This window comes from Camponotus vicinus, unplaced genomic scaffold, assembly GCF_025532165.1.
Source record: "Camponotus vicinus isolate PSW18456_S1 unplaced genomic scaffold, iyCamVici1.0 SCAF_2, whole genome shotgun sequence".
Classification (NCBI taxonomy): domain Eukaryota; kingdom Metazoa; phylum Arthropoda; class Insecta; order Hymenoptera; family Formicidae; genus Camponotus; species Camponotus vicinus.
In genome coordinates, this window is record NW_028141956.1 from 783,476 (window position 1) to 797,926 (window position 14,451).

General features: G+C 40.2%; 1 long non-coding RNA gene across 1 annotated transcript in view; it reads right to left on the reverse strand.

Annotated features, from left to right (window-relative positions):
* Positions 1 to 14,451, reverse strand: part of LOC145966237 (uncharacterized) — a 238,414-nt gene that overhangs the window by 71,957 nt on the left and 152,006 nt on the right. Inside the window, exon 4 of the long non-coding RNA XR_014436996.1 lies at positions 6,829 to 6,881. This is a non-coding gene — a long non-coding RNA (uncharacterized LOC145966237). The remainder of the gene's footprint in view (positions 1 to 6,828; positions 6,882 to 14,451) is intronic.

Genomic DNA, 14,451 nt, shown 5'->3' on the forward strand with positions numbered 1-14,451 from the left:
GAGTATTTCCTCGTAATAAAGTAGATTGATGATTGGGTGTTTGTATTCATTGCATTAATGAGCGCGAAATCATGAATTTATAGCCTGTTCACCGAATAAGCTTCGCGTTATGCGTAAATCGATCAAAGAGAACAAGATATATGAACTAACCATGATATTTTTACTATAAACAGATAAAGAGAGAATAAAAAAATAGAGAGAGAAACAGAGATGTTAAAATCTTTTTTGCGATTAAAGAAATATTATTTTTCCATCAAAATTGGACAAATAAATAAATAATTTCATATTTCTAACTTTATAATTTAACCCTGATGTATAATAAATAAATGTAGAGCAATTTGTGTAATTTACGTAATTATAAAATTTAAAATTAAGGTAATCGCATAATTTACGTAAGTCGTGCAATGAAAAGCGACAGAGAAATCGTCGTAGCGCTGTTTGTTAATATTTGTATAGCTTTTAGAAGAGAAACGCCTTTATAGTGGCAGTTAAATTTCTAATCAAATTTTGCTAAAAGCAGGTTGCCCTTATATTATCGACGATTAACCGTGCGCTCGTTACGATCAACCCAAATGAAATGTAGTGGTCGAATTACCAATTGTCATGGCGGGTTCTATACTTTAAACTATAAAACAAATAAATACTACGCAATAAAACGCGTAGTATATAAAATAAATCTATTTTTGTGTAATCCTTCATAATCTTGTTATGTTAATAATCTCAAAAAAATGACGCTAATAAAATTTTTTCGAATTTAGATAATAACATACTCTAAGCGGATATAAGTGTTTGCAAGAAATTGTGTACGCTTTATACATGATTGATAGAAATCATAACAAACAAGTAGTAAAAACATCAATAATCACACACAAGATAACTCGTTATAAAGAATGAACTTTAACCATATAAGTCAGGATGACTAGTAATTCTTCATGACATAGAAATATGATAAATGTGCGTTATCTCTCTACGCGAGTTGTGAAATACTTTACAAATCTCTTGCGCGATATAAATATCAAAGTGTCAAAATAAAAAAATTTATCGAAACATATTTGAATCACTTCGAGATACAATTATCTTCAGGCGATAAGAATTTCAGTTTCGATAAAAAATGCAGAAAAGTTGTTTTGCTTCTGAAGAAATCAAAATTGGCGCTTATTATTTTTTTTCACCTTCTTGATAAAAAAAAATATAAGGAAATAAAATAATATAAGAAAGATACATTTACTCTTTTACAAGAATTCTTTGAGAAAGAAAGAGAGAGAGAGGAAGAACATTCTTAAGATTTTGTGTCGCGACGAATAGCGGCTTGCACAAAAGAAGCTGCACTAATTTGCATAAATTGCGCGACGCGGATGGTCGTCGCTTCGCACTTCGCTAACTGGCTTCGCTTGCCTGGTATAGGCTGAGCAACAACGAGGAAGCCGAGATCTTTATGGCAGTGATAAACCTGACTTCTCTCGCCGGCTTCGAGTTACAAATGACTACTGGTAGCTGAAAACTATTGCCTCGCGGTTCTATACACGGAATACTGAAATGCTTTGCCGCATTTTTTACGCTCTTTTCGAAAAGTTGCACTTTGAAAAGAACGCCAATATTTCAACATTTTAATCAACATTTTTGACCGCTAAAAAACTTTCAGATTTAAAATTCTCAAAAGAATGTACAAAATTTTTATATAAATTAAATAAAATATGAGATTTTGTTAAATACTAAAGAGAGAGTTTTTTCTCAAACTTAATTAAAATTAATGCAATCACTTACAACATTCGATATTTCTGCGAGGAAAAATAGATTCCTAGTGAATCCTTACACGATATACACACCCTGTATATCGTGCGTTCCATCTCCCTTCGTCCCACCGTAGTTTCCTTCTTACATTCGCTGACCTCGCTAGTAGCGAGTCCCCGCTGCTGGTTAGACGCATGAAATAGGACCGCTCGTAAATCCTCGTAACGCCTAACCACCCCTTACCAACTTTTTCCAACCCCCTCGCATCTTTCCCTCGTAGTCTTTCTTCGTAGCCGCAACGAGTTTACGAGGATTATCAGGATAATAATTGTTATTAAATAGCCGACGTTATGGTCCAAACAGGTTCGGGCGTAACTTAATTAATAATAGAACGCGAGAGCGAACTTTAGCGTATTCTCTGACGCGAATTGTTTTTATATCGCGTCGTCTTTTACATCACGCGAAAAGAATTCATCTTCCTAAAATTTAATTTCTACGACGAACAATAATCAAATTCAATGTATCCAAGCCGCTGCAAATATGGTTTCAACGCGAGTAAAATTCGATGCGACGCAAATTCCGAGCTTTTCTCCCATTGGCTGATTGTATCGGCAATCGACTGCGCATAATTAATAACATATATCGCAAGAGGCACGCGGCGGAAGTAGCGACGACGGAAATACACAAATACGCGTTTAATGAACACGAAATGGAATTCGACTATCAAGTAGCGACATGGGGGACGTTGAATCCGCGCTTCGGCGCGGAAAACTATGGTCTCGCGTGTCCTGGGACGAGCAAGGCGACGCATATTAATCACGGCTATTAATACGCAAACCGAGCGAGGGGAGTCTAAAAATCATGCACATCGCCATGATGCAATCTCAACAACGACATCCTACTCTCGTTCACCTTTGCGTATTTGCCTGTTACATCGCGTTGCACGATTCGTTGTTTGAGACCTTGTGCGTTCGCTGATATTTGATCGAGAAAGTTCGTATTTATCCAGCATCGTCGGAAATGTCATTTGATTGACGTCACAATTTTGCGTCTACTTATAATTCCGTCGAGATAGCGGGGGAGGAAAGGAGGGTTGCGCCAAGGGCGCAACACGGAGAGGAGGGTAATGAGCAGGCGTGTAAACTGAAACGCCGCGAAAATTAATTGCCAAGACCTTTCCGCCCTTAAGCCGGGAGAGAGTCGCGGCCCTTTCCGAGGGGGAGGGGGCTGGGGGGGTTGGCGGGTAGGCGCCCCTTCGATCGAACGCAAAATTCGATACTCGCCGCGTGGCCGGGCGACGTATAAAACGTTGCAACAACCGGATGTCACGGTCTGTCTAATATCCGGCCGATGTAAGTAAGCTTTTTCGTTGACAGGGTATACGCGGCATTCAAAGGAACGATGGCGCATAAATGCGCGGGAAGAAATTTCGAGATGCGAATAAGGAAGGTATCGATTATTTTTCATCGTCGCTCGACACGTGCAAAAGAAAAAAATGTACATATTCCGCTTTTTTCACGAAACAAAAAAACTCTTATCCTTAGTACGCGTGGAAATCAACAATTTAGAGATACAATGCAAGCTTCTACGTGAGATCGCTAAAGAGACGAGAGGCTGCGACGAGTCGCGCGTCGCTCTCTCGCGTTTTCCTCGAGAAAGATGAAAGGATCGTGGAATTTGAAGGCGTCGGCGTTACGCGTTACGCGTTAAGAAAGACGATATTGCATAAAAGTGTCGATTGATTCGAGATACAGCGCAGCGGAAGAAAAGAGGGCGACGGGACGACGTTGCGCGGGAGCAGGGGTGGATGGGAAGAGGAGAAGGACGTCGAGCGAAAGCCGATAGAGGGGCAGAGAAAAGCGGTGTAATAAAGCGAGCCGTGAACGAAGCACGCATCTCGCAGAAGGAGGCAACGGCCACCGTTACACTGTTACGGCCTTCTTCGATTTCAAGGGGTCGACAAGATCGTAGGGGATGGCGGAGGCGGAGGAGGAGGGGGTGGGGACCCGCTTACGCAATACGCTCGTCGTCGCTTCGTTATAGGGATGCAACGGAGTCGAGTAATCTTCCGTTTCCCGCGATCGTCTCGCGCGCTCGCTCGATTACGGAACAAAAGCGGCCCTTCTGGAATAAATTAAACGCGCAATTAAATCTCTGGATGAGACACGCGCGAAATAGCAGCTGATATCGTGTTACGAGCGCGTTAATACGGCCGGAACTCGTTCCTGCGTTTCTTTTTTTTTTCTTTTTCTTTTTCTTTTTTTTCCTCCGAACGAACATTTGATCTTCGTCTCGTTTCCATCCCTACCGCGCGGATACTCCCTCGCATCGAACTCTCGACTATTGTATTCAATATGCAATACGTTATGCGAGACGTCTATTAGATTCTTCATCTTTGTGAACGTTGTGAATAGAGCGAATTTATATCTATCGGGGTTTTAATAAAGCAGGTAATGTTAATTTGCGAAATAACTCACGCTTGGGACCATTCAATTAATTATTAATTTAAGGCTCAATTTGTTACATATGATTGTTACCTATAATTTTCCTGATGTTTCGATTTACATATTTGTCGTGAATGAAAATTATAATTAAAACTGTAATGCAGATGGGAAAATGTCCAGAAACTCGAGTTTCGTTATTTGCATGTGACGAGAAAATTAGTGGTTTTCTAGGATTGATGATACACGTACATATATCAATTTTTTTGTCCATTATTCCCAAGAAAAATATATTCTCTTTTATTCTAAAGTTCTATTCTTTTATTTTTCATAGGCTCGAAAATATGCTTTGCAGAAAAATGGCAATAAGATACTTTCGAGGCACAAGAAGTGATATTTTGGCTATCCCTTGAACGCATATTGTAACAAAATGCATCCTAGAGAGAAGATGAAGTCAACCAATCAGGGCTGCCGTGGCCACCGGCTGGCCAGACGGCTCCTCGGTAATTGGCCAGTAATTGTGTTTACTAATTGAAATTACGACCGGTTGTACGTAACTCGAGCACACCCCTGACGATATCGGAAAATTTATTGCGACATGTTTGCTGTTGAAGAAAGCACAGCGAGTACGCTCAGGTAACCACCTGAGGTTATTTTTCACAAACTTATGCTCGAATTTTGAGCATTTTCAAGAAACAATGTACTCGATATGTGCCGGTAGTCGACTTAGTTAAAAAAACCTGTTTGAAAATTAAATTAAAGTATATAAAAAGATATTGGAAATATCACATAAATAACATATTGCGCAAAATGATAAAAATTCTCTGCGTTGCAATTTTTATATTACATATAATTAAAAATTGGAATAACTTTTATTTTTCACAAACTTATGCTGTCGAATTTTGATCATTTTCAAGTAATAATGTACTCGATATGTGCCGGTAGTCGACTTATTTAAAAAAAAAAAACCTGTTTGAAAATTAAATTAAAGTATATAAAAAGATACTAGCAATATATCACATAAATAAGACATCACGCAAAATGATAAAAGTTCTCTGCGTTGCAATTTTCATATTACATATAACATAATTAAAAATTGGAATAACTTTTATTTTTTTGTACATATGTGTATGCTTGCTGTAGAAAAAATTTAATTATGTTTTATAAAGAAATATCGCAAAGAAATATAATTATGCATAAATCTCATCAAAGATACAAGTCGTGATGAAATACGAGCGGCAAGTTTATTTCTAAAAATTGTGTAGAGTATTGCAGTCTCGTCTAATAAAAAAGTATTACTGTCTCGAATAGTATGTCAAAAGAAATTGATATCTTTTTTAATTTGTTTCACTTTGAAAATGTGCATTTCTTTCCGGGGCGCGTCTGCAAAGGCATTTAATTTGTTCAAGAAGGGCTTTTACATTATATCGTCGCTTTTACACACCCGTAAAGTGATCCGCGAGCGCGATCGAAGTGCAGCGATTTCTATTCCGATCACGTACGCAGCTTCGACCAATAAAACTTTGCCGACTTCCAGAGACCACGCAGACGATTCTACGTTCCTGAGGGAGAATAAGGGCCCCTTGAATAGGAATCGAAGCGATCGCGGAGAAGCATGCCAAAATTCATTTTATCGCGTTGCTAGCGCTTAACGATCCGTTTCGTTTCTGTGAAATTCGTCCGCATCAAATTTGGATTCCAATTTACAAGGGATCGTCAAACGTTAAATAACGTCAACTTTATATCTTCTTTAAAAGAGACGCAAAAAAATGCGGGTAATCGAACTCGCATCGTTACAATTTACATAAACGAGGATGTCGAGGACCAATTTATTATCGATAATATTTCAAGAGATAATGATTCGATATCCCTCCCATCATCTGTGCTTGCACGAGACTACTCTTGACAAGGTGATCGAATTATTATCGGTAAAAAATGTTAAAAATAAATAGGAGACCATTAAATATAGAGTTTAAGATTTTTTTCCAAGAGCAAAATCATTGATGGCGAACTGTAATCGAATTATATATTGATAAAAAATATAAATTACGGCAGATTCTTTCATCGCACTTTAATGCATCGTAATGTAATAGGATGAGAAGCGGAAAGGGCGGGAAATATTGTGAGAGGATTGTCGCGACGTCGCCGCAATGTGTTGGGCGGGATAGATTTTTAATTTTGCGAATTCTTAATTATTTCCACTGCTACTTTTAAAGTCGGACGGTCGAATCCCCCTCCCGATACCACATCGCGACACAATCTCATGCCTGTAATTGAAAAAGGTTGCGGAGGTCGTAGCTTGTCCTTTCTCATTGCGAGACAGTGGTAGGAGATGCAATCCCCCGCTAGCCGTTCTCGGTAAATAAAATTCCGCCCACTATGTAGCTATCGCCCTGCTATTTGATTCCATCTTGCATCTCGTACAAGGTTATTTTCGACAAAAATCTCTTAATTTGTTCGCGAGAAAAAAAATTTTTAAAGTGTACGTGAAGGATATTTGCAAGAAGCACCAAGATAAAGATGGATAATAATTTTTGCACTTGGATCAAATTACGTTTTCGTAAATTAAATTAATTTTTCACGACACACGGTTACTTTTAACGATGCAATCTTATTTCTACAGTTGTAAAAAAAGTTTTCATTCATTCGTACTCACTTGACAGCAGACGATGAGAGCGACGACTACGTGGGAAGATCATTAATCGTCATCTGAAACAAACACGAGGCGATTAAATTAAGATGAGGCATATTGGGTTCGGACAATACGTATAAAGGCATATCGCGGAAGAGACAAAGTACTTTTTCGCCCCTCGATAAAAGGAGAAAAAGAACACGCCGGAAGTATCGTCGCGCGGCTACGGTTACGCAAAGTTTCGTCGAAACACGACGCTTTCGACATTAATAACTTAAGTTAATATCGTACGTCGAGCATGATGCATTTTGGCTGCGAGCCTCGTAATATGTATCTCGTCGTTACGTCGCCGACACGGGCGCGCATATACGCGCGCGAAAACGATATTTCACACACAGTTTGATGAGCTCCCCGCATTAAGCCGGGGGTAAGTAATTATCGACTGAGCAGTGACCAGGATGGCCGGGCTCGGCCACTCCCTCCTGGGGTGTCCCAGTGCGTGTCACCGCATTAACCACCCCTATACGGACATCGTTCTCATCAAAGTTCAAACGCTGCATATCTCCGATACGTCATTGTAACCTCTGCACGGCTTAATTAACGAGACCGTACGTAGCGTCGGTAACAGGATAAGTATTAGTTTACCTCGATACCCGTGTCATCCCCAAAAATCATATCGACGGTTCCCCGTCGAGAGAAGAACTCGTCCGATTCGAGAGAACAAGTCGAAAGTAATAACGACTATATCCGGTTGTTCTCGCGTGCGATATTTTATCGCGTCGATGGTAATTTACTAATAGCGTGCATTCAGATTTTCCAACGAGATATCGGAGTATCAAGTGGTATAATTCACGATAACGATGCAAACTTGTAAAACGGAATAGCCGGATTATCTTCCGGGAAGAATGGATGGAATAAAAAATATGTATTACGCTCGAGCGAGTAGCCGAGGTAATGTTTCAAGGCGGAAAAAAATGTGGGATTGTCCTTTTCGATGCGTCCTGACTAGCGCATATTTTTGCACAAATACTTGTCAAAATTATAAAACGCGTATCGGATATAATATCTTAAATATTTTCATTAACGTGTAATCATATTCTGTCATCAATTTGATTAAAAGAGTCCTCTATATACGCACGTCCCATTTGATTAAAAGAGTCCCATACACACAACACGAATGGACGATACGAAGAAAAAGTTAACACATGGAACCAGGATTGTATGCACGAAACGCTAATTCGTGCTAATAACCGTATGCAATTAATAAAATTGGGTACACGAAAATCCCGGATAAAGCCGACGTTGCATAAATTGCATGGAAATGTTATTTTATCGATAATGTTATCATAACATCAATAAAACATTATAAACATTAATTTCCCTTGCTTTTTAAATGGTTGAGTTTGATACCACGTAAATTTTCGATTATGCAACGTCGATGCATATAAATTTTCAGTGAAAATTTTTTAAATTATCATTTTCACGAGAAAAACCGCCGCGTCGCGCGACTTTCATATTATTTTAATCTTTTATGATAATTCTCAAACACACTGCTTTGTAAAATGACATTTGTATTTTTTTTTTAATACGAAAACATGACATTAAATCGATAACACGTTCATTCGTATCGTTTAAGAAGGACTTGACGCTACTGAAACAAACTTTGGAGAAACGCGATTTGATGTGGGGAAGAGAAAGATCGGAAGAAAAGTCATATTGAGACCGATTTGACCTGTAACCTCGTTAAACTTGGAGGAAAGAGCACTCCTTTCTCCCTCGTGACTCGCAATCAGCCGATTCTCGACGACGCGACGTCCAAACCTTCCTCTCGAATTACCACCGTGAAAACGGTCTGGTGTTCCGCCAAAGTCAACCGTGTCTTCCTTCTTCGTCGAAAAAAAAGATTAAGAAACAATCAGGATCGAGAGCTTGCGTGTCTTGAGAGTTTCGTGACGGTTCATAACCCGAGTTGCATAATTAAGTTTAAGCCAGTGAGATCCCCAACGACTCTTTCTAAATATATTATCCCAAAGATTCTAATTTCATACAATTAGGAATTTAAAAAAATGCTAAAAGTGTCAAATATTTTTTGAAATTGCACTTTTTCGAATACGTAAAGATTGTAAAAAGATTACGCGGTCCGTCTTTTTAGTCAGCTAATAATATCGACGCGACGTTACACCCGAATATTCACTTGCTTTGAGCCGCGAGGAGATCCACAATATTAGTTTCTCTCGGTAGACGTAACAAACGCACAGGTAGGGGTTATTTTATTCCTCTGTTCCGCGTGCGCGAGCGAAGAAAGAAACCAAAGGCTCGCGGCAAAGCGAAGCGAAGCGAAGCGAGACGAGACGAGACGGGGAAGAAAGGGCAAGGGTGGAGAGGGGAGGGGAGATCGGCACAGGAGGACATTATGAAAGTATTTTCCTAACCGACTGGCAAAGCCCCGAAGACATTTATCCCGCGAAAAATGAGTAAAATAAATATAATGTAAAAGGCAAATCGCGATGTCGGTACCAAAGAGTGCGGTGCGCCGCGTAAGCAGGCCGTTTCTCTTCCTCCGCTTCCGCCAAGTCTCCGACTTGTTTTCGTGTCCTCCTCGAGCAGCGAGCTCCTCGCCGAGGGATGGAACGAGGGACGAAGGGCGATTCCCCATCCGCGAGCTGCTACAACCAGGAGGTAACGGAAAATGAAGAAACGGCTGACGCGCGGAGTCGCGGGATGGAAGGAGAAGCAACGGGGGCGAATCTCCAACGGCTCGTTTTGTCTCCTCGAGGATGCTCCTTCTTCCTTCCAGCCACCCTCGTCTCCGCCCGCGGGGATTTTTCCTTCTTCGGCACTCGTACTTCTTTTATATGCCTCTTTCAATATGCTCTTCTAACCCTCCACCGTCCGCTCGCACCGGTCACGGAGCTCCACTTTTCAACTTGACATTTTCAATTCTCTCTTTTTTTTTTCCTTTCCTTTCACGTAATCGTCTTACGAGAAAGCAACCGAAGCAGCCATTCGAGAAACGCGCGACGATACGCCGCCAACTCTCGGCAATTCCTCTACAATCCGGCTACTTTTCGCCAGTCATCAGTTGGCGATGTCTTCGGCCGACAATTCCACGCTTTGCGCTCGCGGATTTACTCCGTGTTGTCGGAGATGGCAATTTAATTCTCTACGAAGGAAGATCTTAGCAAAAAATGCCGCCAAAGGATCTAAAATAATGAATTCGATAAGCGCAACCTATCCTATATATAACGCGTCAAGCATCCTAATGTTGGATAGATAAGTCATTTAATAAGCTAGTCATTTAATAGTCGCGTCATAAAAATCATTCTCAAGAGAATGAATTTTTTATTTAATCGATGATCATCTTTTTTCCTCCCCTTTTATCTGTACGAAAAGTATTACAAATTTTTAGCGAGGTGCCAGCTTATTTGCACAGCCAGTCAATTTAAATTCCACCTACAGCGTAGGTTACTCGTAATGTTCGATACTGTATGAATTACGAAAGATGCAGTCATCGTATTAAATTAATCATCCCGAGGAACACAGGGGAGAATCACCGATACTAAGACGCTACGTCCTCGAAGCGCGGGCGTGTTTGCGGCCCAACGGATCGGATCGGTTCCTAGGAACGACGATGTGGATTGGGTCGACCGGTGACTGCGTTGAAAGGAACCGTGGAAGGAAGGCAGGAAGATATTTACCAGCGTCTCCTCTTACAACCTCGGCAAACTTCAATTCCCCTTTTCCGCGTCCTGGCTCCCCCGTATTTACAATCGGTTACCCGATGCCTAATCCGATGAGAGAGGAGAAGGAGAGGGGGAGGAAGAGGGATAGACTGCCGTATCGTAATTTAAGGTGAACGCACGAGAGGCACGAGGAGAGGCGCGACGAGACCCGGGCTCGTCAAAGTGCGTCGCGGGACCAAATAGAAATTGCGTGATTTCGTCAGCCATCGCGTCCTTTCTCTCAATTTTTCGGTTACATTCCATGATTCGACGAAGAACCGGTCAACATTTGAATTGATAAAAAGGATCAAAATCGGAAAACAAATTAATAATAAATAAATAAAATAAATAATTTCTCAGACGTATAAAAATTCGTGTCCTGTAAAATTTCTAACGTTGCGTGTCTGTAATATTGTTGTCATTATTTCACTAAGAGATCGAAAGGATACGTTTCATTTGAATTAGAGACACGCGAATGTAATTTTGCGGAAACGGAAAGCTCGAGCGCGACGAAAGACGAGACAAGATGACGCGTTAAAGTCAGAAAATTGAAAACAATCCGTCGCTGTCGAGGAGGATTTATAAATTTCCGGGAATAATTAGCGATATGTGACGGCACGCTCCATCTGCATTTTGCTACGTGCCGCCAGAATGCCAGATCCATAATTTATTTCGCATAAATGCGCACAATTAACGCGATTCCAGTATCAATTCAATATTTTGGTCGACACAATCCGTTACACGTGCGAGTGCAAGTGTACATTTTTGTTTACTTCCCTCTTCATACCGCGCTCTCCAGCGATATTTGTAACGGTCTGTTACGCGTATGCGCATACGTTGCACGCCGGAATGCACTCGATAATTGCTACTATTTAAAATTGCATCTCCCACCTCTCTCTTTTTTTTTACGAATTTCGCGATAAATATCCGAACGATGGCATTGCTTTATGCGGATTGGAATATATACCGCCGACCGATGATTTTTTTATGCAAAAATATGTGCAACGGATCACCGAGAAAAATATCATCCAAATGACCATGCGCGCACATCGATAGGGGTCTACGCGCGAGCGGAATAAAATTAAGTGATGCGGCAACGTGTAGAATAACGAGGATTGATTTTTCCTCGTTCACTCGAGCAAATCTCTCGACTTTGGACGTGCCGTGGCCACGGTTCAAATATATCGTGGCTATTATACGGCAAATAAGCGTAGGACGAATGGAAAACCGCGGGGATGAAATTTTGAACGGATGACTGTGTTTAATTCGATTCGATCTCTCGGTATTCATTTCGCGTATTATTGCTTCCGCGGCTCGAATCGCGATAGAAAATGCATGCCGTTCAATGAAAACAGCGAGCTTCTCAAATTCCACTAATATATTCAAAGAACGACCAAACTAGCGGTATCTCTGCTCGAAGCTACTCGGCAAGTTCGCGAGGCCTCCTTACCTTATAAATATTCAGATTGGTAACAACCCTTTCCCCGCGAAGGGAGAGTCGTGCGCTTGAATTTTTGAGGGTTAATCGAGGCGAAATTTAGCGGTTACTCTCATTTAAATGAGCGTCCTTCTCTGGGAAACCATTATTGCAGTCTGCCGCCATCGGCGAAGCGTAGTTATACCGCTCTTCCGACAACTCGATGAGATTTCATCCCAAAGAGACGAGAAACCACTTTATTCAAACAAATTCATTAACAAATTATCTAATTTTATTCATGACTAATAAATTGAGGACTCGAAAGAAAGTTCATAATTACTCGTGTAATAATTATTAACCGACAAAATATTCCAAAATACAGTTTTAAATTTCATTTCATACCTTAAATTTTTACACAAAACTTATCTCTCAGATTAAACGATATAAGAATAGAACAATAATGATAAAGAGATAAATTATTATAAATAATTAGTGCTCGATATATCATCTCAAATAAGATGAAAATATTAAATGCTACGTCTGTAATCTCGATAATTTTTCGCGTAAAAAGCTCTTTTCGTATTAAAAAAAAAAAGTTACGAAAAATTCCAATCTAAGTTGAGCTGATGCTTATTTCAAACGCGAATCTAAAAAGCATTGGAAGAATCGAATAATACGCATCGTAGATTGATACCAGCTGAAAGGCCAGTAAACTACGACTGTTTCGAAGCGATCGGCAACTCAGAACCTCAAGCATATGTTGCGGTGTGTTTGTAATCCCGCCAACCCTTCGGGCATGCGGCGCCCACCCTCTTTTCTCACCCGTCGCGCCGCGATTCAAACATCCCGAGAACGGCGTCGGCGGAAGCGGAGGGCGAGGAAGGGGGAGAGGAAGGGGGTGGCCAAAGCAGGGACCGGAGAAGCGGAAACAGAGACGAGTACAAGGAAGGACGGAAGGATGTTGCGCGACGCGAGGAGCGAAGGGTGCATAAGGAAGTGGAAAGAGACGACGCGGCACCGAGTGCATCGTTCCGTGTTGAACTTTGCCTCTATGGTCTGAGTGAAATCGTTTCCTGCGGAAGAGCAAGCACTCCGTACCCACCGCCGAACATCGCGATTTCCTCCGCGAGCTCAATTCGCCGAACATTCGTCGACTTCCGGGATGCGAATACCCGCCACGACGATCGGCAATGTTGAGAGATTGAGGTCTGAAATTTTCGCTTACACGATGATCGTGAACCGTCTCATATTTGTCTTACTTTGCGGTTACATTTGCCACACTTTGATACTAATTAAATGTAATAAACTATGTAAAAAGGAGATGCAAAATGCAGTTGCAAAAAATATGACAAAATTACCTATGTTTCTTAGCCTCGATACTAGATTAATACATGTAAATGATTTATTTTTATCATGTTTGGCTACAGTTTGAGCAATGCTTTTTTTGAGTTCTTTCTGAATTTTTTAATTATAATTTGAAAAGTCAATTTTTAAAGCGACTTTAATGATTCGCAATTTTTGATAAAATTACAATTTATTTAAATCATTTATTTGTTTTTGATTAGGAATGATAACAACAGAGTTATTTTTAAGAAAAAGATAAAGATTGAAAAATATGATTTTAAAAGACAAAATTTCAACAATTTTGAGGCCATCTTTGTATTTATATTTTTTAGGCTCTCTTTGAATTTATACAAAAATCATTTTATAGCTTAAAATATTCAAGAGATTACTTTTAAAAAAAAAAATAAAACAAATTTGAATATTTTTTAAATGTTGAATGTGCGTGTAGAGCTTTATACATATAAATATCTATTTAACGACAAAACTTGGCAACAGAAAAGAAGATTTATGCACACGTTTCTCTCTCTTTCTCTCATTGGATTGTATTAAAGTGGCTGCGCTAGCTTAATAGACGTCATCGCCAATAGACATCGAGTGGATCCCACGGTATTACGGCGCGTGTGTATCGCGATATCGCGTCTCGTAATGCGTGATGCGGGTAAATCCTCAGCGTCGCGCAAAAAGCACGATTGCCAAAGCTCCTGGACGTACTCCTCTCTGTTTATAGCAAACAACCACCGCATGACGCGGCGAGAGCGAGGGCTGCGAAACGGCAAAATGGAATGAAAGATGTCGAATATTCGGGCGTCATCGAAATGATAACGAGATTAATGCGCACTCTCCATCGAAGGGTCTATACCTATATTTTAGGGGACACGTGTCAATATCTTTATTTTCGAGATGCTCAATTTGAAATAAAGAGAAATAGAAAAAAAGGTGAAAAGCGATATCGCACTTTGCAATTTTATAATTTTGAAGAAAATTATATCCGATTACATCTCTGCATTTGGAAAGAAATCTTTTGTACTCTGAAAAAAACCAACTTTGAATATATCATCGAGATTATATTTATACATCCTGCTAAAATAAGATGGTCGTTTTCTCGTAAAAGAAAGACGTCGAGTGCGACTAAATGAAGTGGTAAGATATCGTTTGATCGATAAG